We start from the raw sequence: 10,704 nt of genomic DNA, 5'->3' as shown, positions 1-10,704 counted from the left end.
GCCCAGAGTTTTATATTTCATTTAATTTATATGTTCTATAATCATGGTGACATTTCAGATTAGAAACTTCTCATATATCAATTTTTCCAGGTGTGTATAGTAATATATATACTTATATAATATATGTATTTCTTTCATCCACTGATTTCTTTTCCACTGTCTCTCATTGACTTTTCCCTCTCTCCCTGTTTATCTACAACCATACCTTTCTGCTGATCTGGATTCTCTTTTCTTAGCACTGCAATGCGCTACTGATGACTACTGCTGGCAAAATCAATCTGGAGCCTGCTATCCAGGAGAAATATACTGTGAGTGACACACATCATTTAAAAATATTTAATAGGTACATCAAGAGAGTAAAAAGAAATAGGTGAAATTGGTTTATATAATACATTTTATTTAACCCACTATACCCAAAACACGTTTCAACATGTACTCAATAAAATATTTATTCCTGATATTCACATCCTTTTTTTTTTTTTCATACTAGGTCTTTGAAATCCTGTGTGTATTTTGCGCTTTCAGCAGATCTTAGTTTGGCCTAGACACATTTCAGGTGCTCGGTAGCCACGTGTGGCTAGTCGTTTCTGTATTGGACAGTGCAGAACGAGAGCAACCTTTCCACCTGTGCTGGTTTGAAATGTTATGTACCCCAGAAAAGCCATGCTCTTTTAATCCAATCTTGTGGGCACAGACTTATTGCGGGTGGGATCTTTTGTTAGGTAGTTCCCATGGAGATGTGACATGCCCAATTGTGGGTAGAATCTTTTGATGAGGTGGTTCCCATGGCGATGTGATGTGCCCATTCAAGGTACATCTCAATCTGCTTATCAGGGTCCTTTAAGAGAGGGATATTTTGAAGAGGACACAGATGTTTGGAGATGCAGAAAGAAAACACCCCAGACTCACAAGAGCTGAGAGAGTCATTCTAAACCAGGGAGAGAAGGACAGCAGACGTCACCATGTGCCTTCCCTTGTAACAGAGGAACCTGGAAGACAACTGCCTTTTCTCCAAGAAGGTGTCTTCTTGTTGGTGCCTTAATTTGGACATTTCATGACCTCAGAACTGCAAATTTAATCCCCTTTGTAAAAGCCAATCCATTTATAGTATATTACATTCCAACAGCTTTAACAAACTGAAACATCACTTTTCTATTTTCCTGATGAAGGATGGCAATAAAATCTCAAGCATTAAAATCCCCCTATCAACAATCTCTGGCAAACCAAGAGCCTTAATCTCTTCAGCTCTTGCTCATAGTAAAAAGAATCCTTTTGCTTTATATCACTAAAATGACTTTCTCTTTTCTGCTTTTACTCTTTATGGTAAATCCCTCACCTGCCAGCTCATCAACTTGACTGGATCAAGATCCCAGCCCCCTTTCTCCTTCAGGAAGCCTTTGCCAGGGGCCAAATCGTGTTCCATTTTCCTTTGTACTAAACTTGGTAGCTTTGTTATCAGTTCATACCCACATGGTAACTAGTTCATATCATCTCACGTGTGGACATTCATTTCCTCAACCAGAATCTTTTGATTCTTTCATGACCTTTTTTCAAAGAGGTCATAATGAGTGTTCATTGACCAAAATTTGGTTTGCTAAATTTATAGTAGTGTCAATAATTTGAATCACTCAATTAATTTTCTATTGATATTGCAACAAATTAGGACAAATTTAGTGGCTCAGAACAATACATTTTTTTAATATAATTTTTTTAATTAAAGAAGTTGTGGATTTATAGAAAAGTCATGCAGGTAATGCAGAGTTCCCATATATCCCCTCCCCCAATGATAACACCTAGCATTATTAGTGTGGCAACTTTGTTACAATTGTTGAAAAAAAAATTATTATAATTGTACGGTTAACCAGCATCTGTAGTTTATATTATGTATGATAATGTTTGTGTTGTACATCCTATATTTATTCTAGTAACATGTATACAAACATTTCCTTTTTTAACCACATTCAAATACATAATTCAGCAGTGTTAATTACATTTACAATGCTGTGCTATCATCGCCATTATCCATTACCCAAAATTTTCCTTTGTCCCAAATAGAAATTATGTACCAATTTGACATTCCTTATCCTCACCCCAGCCCTTGATAACCTGTATTCTATTTTCTGGCTCTGTGAATTTGTTCTAATTATTTCATATCAGTAATATTTGTCCTTCTGCGTCTGGCTTATTTCATTTGCTGTGATCTTCAGGCAAAAGTGTCTTCAAGGTTCATTCATATAAAACAACACAAATTTATTACCTTATAATCTGACGGTCAGAAGTCTGAAGTGCGTTTTATAGGGCTAAAAGTAAAGTGTCAGCAAGACTTCATTCTTTTCTAGAAGCTCTAGGGAAAAACCCATATCTTGCCTTTTCTAGCTTCTAGAGGCTGTGGGCATTTGTTGGCTTCTGGCCAATGATCTCTACTTCCATCCTCACATCTTCTCCCTCTGCTTCTCCTCCCTTCCTATTATAAAGACCCTTGCATTTATATTGGGTCCACCCAGGTAATTCCGGATAATTTCCCCAATCTCAAAATTCTTAACTTAATCACATGTGTAAAGTCCCTTTTGCCACGTAAGGTAACATATTCATAAGTTTCAGGGATCAGGATATAGACGTCATTGGGAGAGCATCATCCTGCCCACCACAGCCACTTAGTCGGGGTAATTTCACTGGTTCATTCATTTATATAGCAAATATTAATTGATCACTTAGTTGAACCCATATTAGACACTGTGCAAAGACATAGGAACACAGTATAGTATGCCCAATACACTGTAGATCTCTTTTCACTTAAGCACATAGTCTTCAGTGGGTTTATTTTAGTCCGTTATTGTCTCCGTTTTCCAATAAAAGTGGAAAGGACACTAGAGACCCCACATTTTACAAAGGTGGAATCTGACATTCAGAGAGGTTAAGTCATTTCTCTATGGTTGTAGAGCTTACCTGTGGGAACTTGGAATAGAAATGAGCTCATTTTCCTTTTTCTCCAGTACATTATGTCTTGTGATCACTGGAACAAGCATAAAGTCTATGAACCCTGTGTAACACACCTAGACTTTAGAGCAAACAACACAGCAAATACAGTTGCATACTGTGGCCAATTTCCTCTTGAAAATTTTTCTTTTGTCTTAAGCATTTTTTCTTGTCTTTACTGTGGCAGATTTTCAAAAGGGTCATAATTTTTATGTACCAATCTTAACTTGTGGATTAGAGGCTATTAGAAAGAAGACAACATGTTCTCATAAGTTAATTACAAATTTCATCTTTTCATAGCTTTCTGCTCCCAGGCTTCTGACTCATCAGTTGGTAAAATGGTAGGTGTGCCTTGCCATTGACGAACTTCTGCAGGAAATTTGATTCACGTTGCTTCCAAGATAAATTTCAGTTTAGCTTAGAGCTAGACTTCAGATGTTAAAAATCCTATTTCACAATATTGTCTTTCTTCTTACCAAGTGACAGAGTAATTGGAGTTTGCATTATTGACACATGTAAGTAGAACAGCAATATTCTTTAATTAATATCTGAGTCTATGCATATACAGAGATGGCAGTTCTTGTACAGAAAATAAGTTTAATTTTTTTCCTGTTTTTAGTATTTTATAATTTTTTTTCCTGAATTAGGGTACTATTTCTTAAAGCTTATTATTGTGATAGAATATTATATGCACAAAATGTGTATATTAAATTAAAGTTTCATTCATTAAGGTATAGTCTTTGTATTACTGCATCTGAATAAACTCAGGAGCTTATTACTAGGCTTCAGTTCAGACCTACTGGATCTACATTTTAACTATATCTTTCATATGATTTTTTTGTACATGAAATCTTGTGACCTCTGATTAAAGGGACAGTAGAGTTTAAATATAAAAATATTTCCATCACTTAAGATGCACTGACATTTTCCTTGACAGCTGTTTTTTTTCCATGTTATATTATAGAAGTAAAGTCAACTGCTCTCTATTAATTTGATTAAAATGATCACATATTTGAAGATTCTTACTGAATCACTTGCTCAATTAAATGGATGCATTTATTTAGCTGTCTGTATTTCAAGCAATTAAATATCAACAAATATTTTCTGAATAGCTACTCAAGCAAGGCTTTGCAGAGAATAACAAAATGTATGACAGACCTGAGCTTCTTAGCACTTTGTTACACCTTTATTATTCATTCACCACATTTTATTTGCCATGCCGTTCTGTTGCTGTGTCTGTTTTCCTACATGGATTATGAATTACATGATGCTTAGACACGAAATATTAATCATATTTGTGTCCCCAGCCCCAGGACCATGTTTAGCATGTAATAGTCACCTGACATATGTCTGTATTTGAATGGAGGAATGAACAGATGTGTTTCTGGGTTATGTTCCAGGAAATGGAATAGCGAGACTGAGTGGTTGAATCTGAAAGCCCAGGATGTATTCAGGGACAAATAACTCCAGGGAAATGTTCAAGAAAAGAAGTGTAGGTGGGTCTGAAGTTATGCTTATTTTTATTTATTTATTTATTTATTAAGTGCATGGTCTGGAAATTGAACCTGGGTCACCTGCATGGAAGGTGAGCATTCTACCACTGAACCACCCGTGCACTCTCAAGTTTTGCTTCTTTTAATTAAATATAGGTAAAATATATTCTGATAAATTTTATATGCTACCTTTCTATATATTATCATATAAGAATTTCCCAATGCATTAAAAAATTCTCTGAACAGCATTAATGGTTGTATACTATTTAAAGAATATACATATTTTTGTACCCTTTCCCTTAGGCTTTTCTCCCCCCCCCTTTTTTTTTCTCTTAGAAAGACTGTTTTATGGGTGATTCAGTGGTAGAATGCTCAACTGCCATGCAGGAGACCTGGATTTAATTCTCGGCTCATGCACACGCACACACATAAAAGAATGCTTCAGTTAACCTTATTTTACTAAAAATATTTTCTGTCTTTGAATGATATAAGGTCAAATCATACTCAAAATTTTAAATAATTTTTTTTTATTAGAGAAGTTGTGGGTTGACAGGATTATAGAGCTCCCACATATCACCTCTCCCCCTACCCTGCCCCTAACACACTTTTCTGAGCTTCCTGGGCTTGTGCTTAATTTTGGTCTTAGATATTCTTCTATTTATAGGAATTTGAATCGCTTCTTACTTCTTATGAAATACATGCCCTCATGCTCTATTGTGTTACCTAAAGCAGGTAATCCTTTGGCCCAGCCTGCCTTGACTTAATTGTTTTTTACTGGTTTAAATGTCCATAATCTGCATCTGACTGCGGGACAAGTTCTGGGAGGCTGAGATTGAGATGAGTTTTCCTAGTTCGGTCTTTTAGGCTGCCAGCCTACAGATTGACACCAACATACAGGCACCCCGGTATGGGCATAGGGGTTACTCTGCTCCCTCTGGAACAGGACTAGGGCCCCACAGTGGGAGCACTGCATGCCTCCACAGCATACTGGGGTGGGCGGGTGGAGGCGGGCAGTGTAAGGACACCAGAAGCTTCCTCTACTGTTTTTCTTTTTTTTTGTGGGGGGGGGGGGGGACCACATTTCATTCTTTTTCTGTGTGAGTATCCCATTATTGCAGCACCATTTGTTGAATTTCTGTTTGTTTGTGTTTCTTAGTGTTTGCTTTTTGGACAATGTATAAGCCAGGAATTGAACCCAGGTCTCCTGCATGACAGGTGAGAACTTTAGCATTGACCTATCCTTGCACCACTACCCCTTACTGTTTTGTTTTTTTTTTGAATTTTTTATTTTTTTGCATGGGCAGGCATGGGAAATTGAACCCTGGCCTCTGGCATGGCAGGCGAGAATTCTGCCTGCTGAGCCTCCGTCGCACTGCCCTCTACCACTACTGTTTTTCAAGTTGGGTTTTCTTGATTCAGCATTTGCCTCTTTACTGTGACCTTTTACTAGTTTCCATAATTTTAAAGAAGATGGTTCTGCCAGTTTTTGCCAGTTGATCAAAGATTCTTTGGGGGGAATGGCACCCTGGAGTTCTTACACTGCCATCTTGGTTGACTGTGAGCCCCTATTCAAATATTTTTGAAGCTATTAAAATATAAGGCCAGGGCGGGCCGCGGTGGCTCAGCGGGCAAAGTGCTTGCCTGCTATGCCGGAGGACCTCGGTTCGATTCCCGGCCCCAGCCCATGTAACAAAAACAAAAAAACAAAATACAATAAAACAAGAAAATGTTTAAAGATGTTTCCCTTTCTTCCTTCCTTCCTTCCTTCTATCCTTCCTTCCTTCTCTCTGTCTTTAAAAAAAAAAAAATATATAAGGCCAAACTGCTTTAAAAAATCATACCAGAAACGTGTTAGAATGAATGGGACGTTGCTTAAAGATAATTTGCAAATGAATTGCTTAGAATTTAGAGATTTTCCATAGAAAGTTCATTCTCAATTGCGGTTGGGTTGAAGGCTGCCTTCTGAAATTTATTTTATCCACAAACTGGCTGAAATAGATCTCAGAGCCCCAAGCCCTAATTTCCTCTAAGGCATTCAAATATTGAAATTTTTACCTGATGACAGAGTCAGAGGCCAGTCCACATGCCTTCAATTCACAGCCCTTTGGGATTTAAAGATCTGTGAATGTTTATTTCCTCTTAACACCAAACGAGAAAAGGGGGAGAGGTAGACAGAGACTCCAAAGGCTAGGTGGTTTCATGGTAGCTTTTAATGATGGGACTGGTAGTGGGGGGAGGAGGGGTATGGGTAAGGAGTTCTCCAGAGGCAAGAAGACTGACCAGATAGTAGAGTTTTAGCAAATGAATGTGGAAGTTGGAACTGGGTGTTTGAGGGGAGGATTAATAAATATGTACTGCATGCTACATACTCCACATTGCCTATGGAGTCTGGGCTTTACATGGGTTCTGTTTAGGAGACTATCGACATGACAAGGGTATAAACTAGGATGGTTGTAATAGGAGAAGGAAAAAGAGATAGTACTAAGAGAGGCTCAGATAACTTCTATGTCTTTCCTTTTCTCTTTATGTCACACTTTAAGTGTCTATCAAATGGGGAGTTTTGAAGATTTCCTTGTTATTTGGGATTTTGTAAAGAAAAACAGATATTAGGGGGTCAAAAACAGGTATATGAAAAAATTAAAAAAAATGTAAAACGGAGATATATGAGCAGTTCAGTTAAAAGAAGATTTATTGGGCGGACCTTGGCACAGTGGCAGAGTTCTCTCCTGCCGTGCCAGAAACCTGTGTTTGATTCCTGGTGCCTGCTCATGCAAAAGAAAAAAAAAAAAAAGAAGATTTATTTATTTTTTAAACTAAGTTGTGGGCCTTTAGAATTAATTTTGGTTGAACAAGCTACTTATCATGAGATTATTGTCTTCTGAACTGGAGGAGCTATTGGTATCTACCTACTGTGGTATCTATCTATTGTGAATTCTTAGGCATTCTTAAGAATTTTATACTATCGGGAAGAGATTGTTGGAAATTAATTATATGCTTCTCTCTTTAGCCTTCATCTATAGCTCTTTGTTCCTATTCTGGTTTGCATGACTTTTTCCAAAGGCACTCCTTTTGGTGTTGGAAATAGGAGATTAGGGTTAACGCCTTAATTGGACTCACTTCAAACAAGCCAAACTAGTCAACCCAGTTGTGTTTACAGTTTGAATGACAAAGTTTTATAATAGTTGAGGAGCATAAAGAAACTATAAAGGAACTGGCATTATATTAATGGCTAAAATTTAAATTGAATGTTATAGTTTATACATACTTTCACAATATATTATTTAATTTTCGTAATGGCGTAAGACTGAATTATCTCAAACCTTAAACCTGATGCCAGTTTCCATGGGTTATACAATGCTGGGATTAGTAGAAAATAAGCCTCAGTACTGTTCAATAATGAAAATCAAATAAAAATGGTTGCGGCACAAAAGAGATGACCCACTTAAGCTTAGAAGAGGAAGAGCCAAACAAGTGCACAAAGAAAGGAAAGGGGCAACTATTAAAAAACAAATTTGAGGAAGAAGTACCTCACTGTGAAACCTACAGTCTGAAGGAAGTTTCAGAGATTCTTCCCAAGTTTGAGTCTACTCTTTGGAATGGTTCTTGAATAAACAGAGACTGAATAATTGACATCCCCAAATCATGTGGAGAGATTTTTAAGTAGCGACTCTGTACTCCTAAAGGTTGTTGTCGATGATGATGATGAAAATGATGATGGCGAAAGCTAATGTTTATTGAAACTCACTGCGGATTGTGTACAATGCTGACAGATTTACATGAAATATGTAATAATAGCCCTATTATCCCCATTTTCACACAAGGGAAAATGAAGCACAGTTAGTTAAATAAAAGCTAATAAGTGATTGTGCTGTGATTGGGTATAAGATTACCTGACTGTGAAGTTTACATATTTAGTGATTATTCTGTACTGCAGGGCAGATATTAGGAACTACCCTAATAGAGTTGTCTGAACAAAAAGGATATCAATTACTTAGCATTATAGTCAAGTCAGCTGAGCTGGTTGTCAAATTTCCCACAATATTCACTGGTCATTCATGGCAGTGGCCTTCACGAAGCAGCCTGGGACACCTCCCATGATGAAAGCCCCTGGTAGAGTTCACTTCTCTATTGGAACCCTGGGAAAATGCATGAGTCAGCCAATATGGCTGGAAGTGGGGGGAGTGAGCTCATTCAGCGGCAGCTGCATCATGTCCATGGTTGGCTTCACTATTATTAATGATCATGCCTATTTTATAGATGAGAAACATGAGGCTCAGAGAGATTTGCTTGGTTTTAGTAAACATTTTTCACTGTTGGAGAGCAGGGAACAATGTTTTAGACATGAAGGGGTTTTGCTAATAGCTGGTGTGGAAGATAACGCTCTCAAGAACTCTTTTGGAAAGCTATTCTGGAAACTCAAAAGGATTCATTATCATCAAATCAATCTAGGGAATAAAATGTTTTCTATATTTGGTTCAGTTCTAAAAATACTGGGCTCTAACAGAGAGCAGATATTTCTCTGGTAGGAAAATAAAGTTTTTTTCTCACAATGGTAACTTCCTTGTTTCCTGCCTCTTCGGAGAATGTGTGTTATGTCAGCAGCTAAGAGCTCAGATCTGGGTGCTAACCAAGACTGCAGTGAGACCTGAGAAAACACAGAACTGAGGTAAAAAGTTCCAGGAAACTTTCTAAGGCTTGTCACTATGTTCTGGGGTATTTCAAGTGCTTAGAAAAAAGGTGAACTTGAGGTTAGTACGAAAAAGGTAAAGACTCAGTCTAGTCTTTGAAAAACAGAAAACTCTGAAAAGTTTTCTGTTTTTCAAAGACTTTTATTTTCAGTGTGCTGAAAAGATGAATTTTTGCTTTCATTAAAAAGAGGGGACATTTGTCAGTCAACTTGAGTTTGGGGTACACTTTGAATAAAGCCCAAATTCCTTGTCATGACCCTCAAATCTTTTCATCATTTGACTTCTCTGACCCCATTGCCTACCATTCTCCCCCTCACTCACTGCTCTTGCTGCACTAACCATCAATCACTTTCTTTTATACTTGCTCTGACCTGAAGACCTTTTGCATTTGCATTCTCCCTGCCTGAAAAGCCTTTCCCACTGCTTTTCACATGGAGGGTTCCCTCTCATCATTCAGCTCTCAGCTCAAATGTCATCTCCTTAGAGAACCTTTCTAGACCACTCGAATGGGTCTTGTGCCTCAATGCCTACCCACCTCCCTCGTCCCTCACTCTCCTTCTTGTGTCCCCATCCATGTATGCTTCTCTCCTTTGGAACACATAGGAAAGTTACGCTTTCCTGACACCTTGAAGTTGGAAGGATTCTGGGGTACTGTGTGGCCAACTGGACATAGACAAATGTGAGGAGATAGTGCATCTCTGCAGCTTTGGTGTTGTCCAGGTGTGAGAACCACAGGGAGCAGAGTCCCCACTGATATATACTGTATAGGAAACACTAGTAAGGAGAAAAAACATTTGTCTTCAGACACTGAGATTTTTAGAGTTGTTTGTTATTGCAGCTTAATTACCTCTATTCTGTCTAAAACACTAACCTCCTGTTTCATTTTCCTCATAGCGTATGTCTGTCTTTGAAATGATCTCATTTAATTATTAGCATCTGTTTCCCCTCTCAGACATTGCCAGGTGCATTAACAGGTACAAACTATACTAAAGGATTAACTTTTATGGGATCATTGGGTCCCCATCAATCTCCAGCAATCTTAAGCAAGCATTTCAGAACAGCCTTTGCTAATGAACTTGGCATTAATCTGGTAAATAAACAGATTCCATGAATGTCCCTTACTGAACTGGGTTGATACCCACTCCCTTAATGCTCTCCCTGCTCCATCCCCTTTTTCCTGGCAAAGGGAATCTGCCCAAGTCATTCTGTAAATGGTATAAACTAAACAGAATCAGGAGGCTGGTATGTTGTCTCCTGTTCTTAATGTACACTGGGAAAGAAGAGGCTGTGCATTTCCTGAGTCTACACAGGTTATATTCTTCTCCAGACATTTTTCCCCATACCTCAACTTACTCACCTAGGTGGAACTGACTCCACGAAATGATCTGTACAAATAAAGTTTGTACTTTTCTACTGTGCCAAGCAAGGACTGAACACACCAAAGCCTTTATGATTTCCCTGATTATTTGGAATCCTCAGAGGCTTTGTTCCACTGTGGCCTCTTCTGGCTGCTATGGCCATGATTATTTGACTTCATGGGTGGAGAA

At 38.0% G+C, this 10,704-nt stretch overlaps 1 long non-coding RNA gene across 6 annotated transcripts in view; it reads left to right on the top strand.

Moving 5' to 3' along the window:
- The first annotated feature begins 765 nt into the window (after positions 1–765).
- The window catches only part of LOC143647888 (uncharacterized), a 251,756-nt gene continuing 241,817 nt past the window's right edge, over positions 766–10,704 (top strand). For 2 of the 6 annotated variants that reach the window (XR_013158249.1, XR_013158254.1), the window contains exons 1-2: positions 3,275–3,317; positions 4,377–4,472. This is a non-coding gene — a long non-coding RNA (uncharacterized LOC143647888). Of the gene's footprint in view, positions 812–939; positions 1,020–3,274; positions 3,318–3,455; positions 3,492–4,376; positions 4,473–9,029; positions 9,136–10,704 lie in introns of those variants that run through there. The other 4 variants (XR_013158250.1, XR_013158251.1, XR_013158252.1 and 1 more) reach the window with 4 other exon arrangements.

The sequence above is a fragment of the Tamandua tetradactyla genome, chromosome 10 (genome assembly GCF_023851605.1).
Source record: "Tamandua tetradactyla isolate mTamTet1 chromosome 10, mTamTet1.pri, whole genome shotgun sequence".
Taxonomy (NCBI): domain Eukaryota; kingdom Metazoa; phylum Chordata; class Mammalia; order Pilosa; family Myrmecophagidae; genus Tamandua; species Tamandua tetradactyla.
This window is presented reverse-complemented; position numbering and strand designations above follow the sequence as displayed.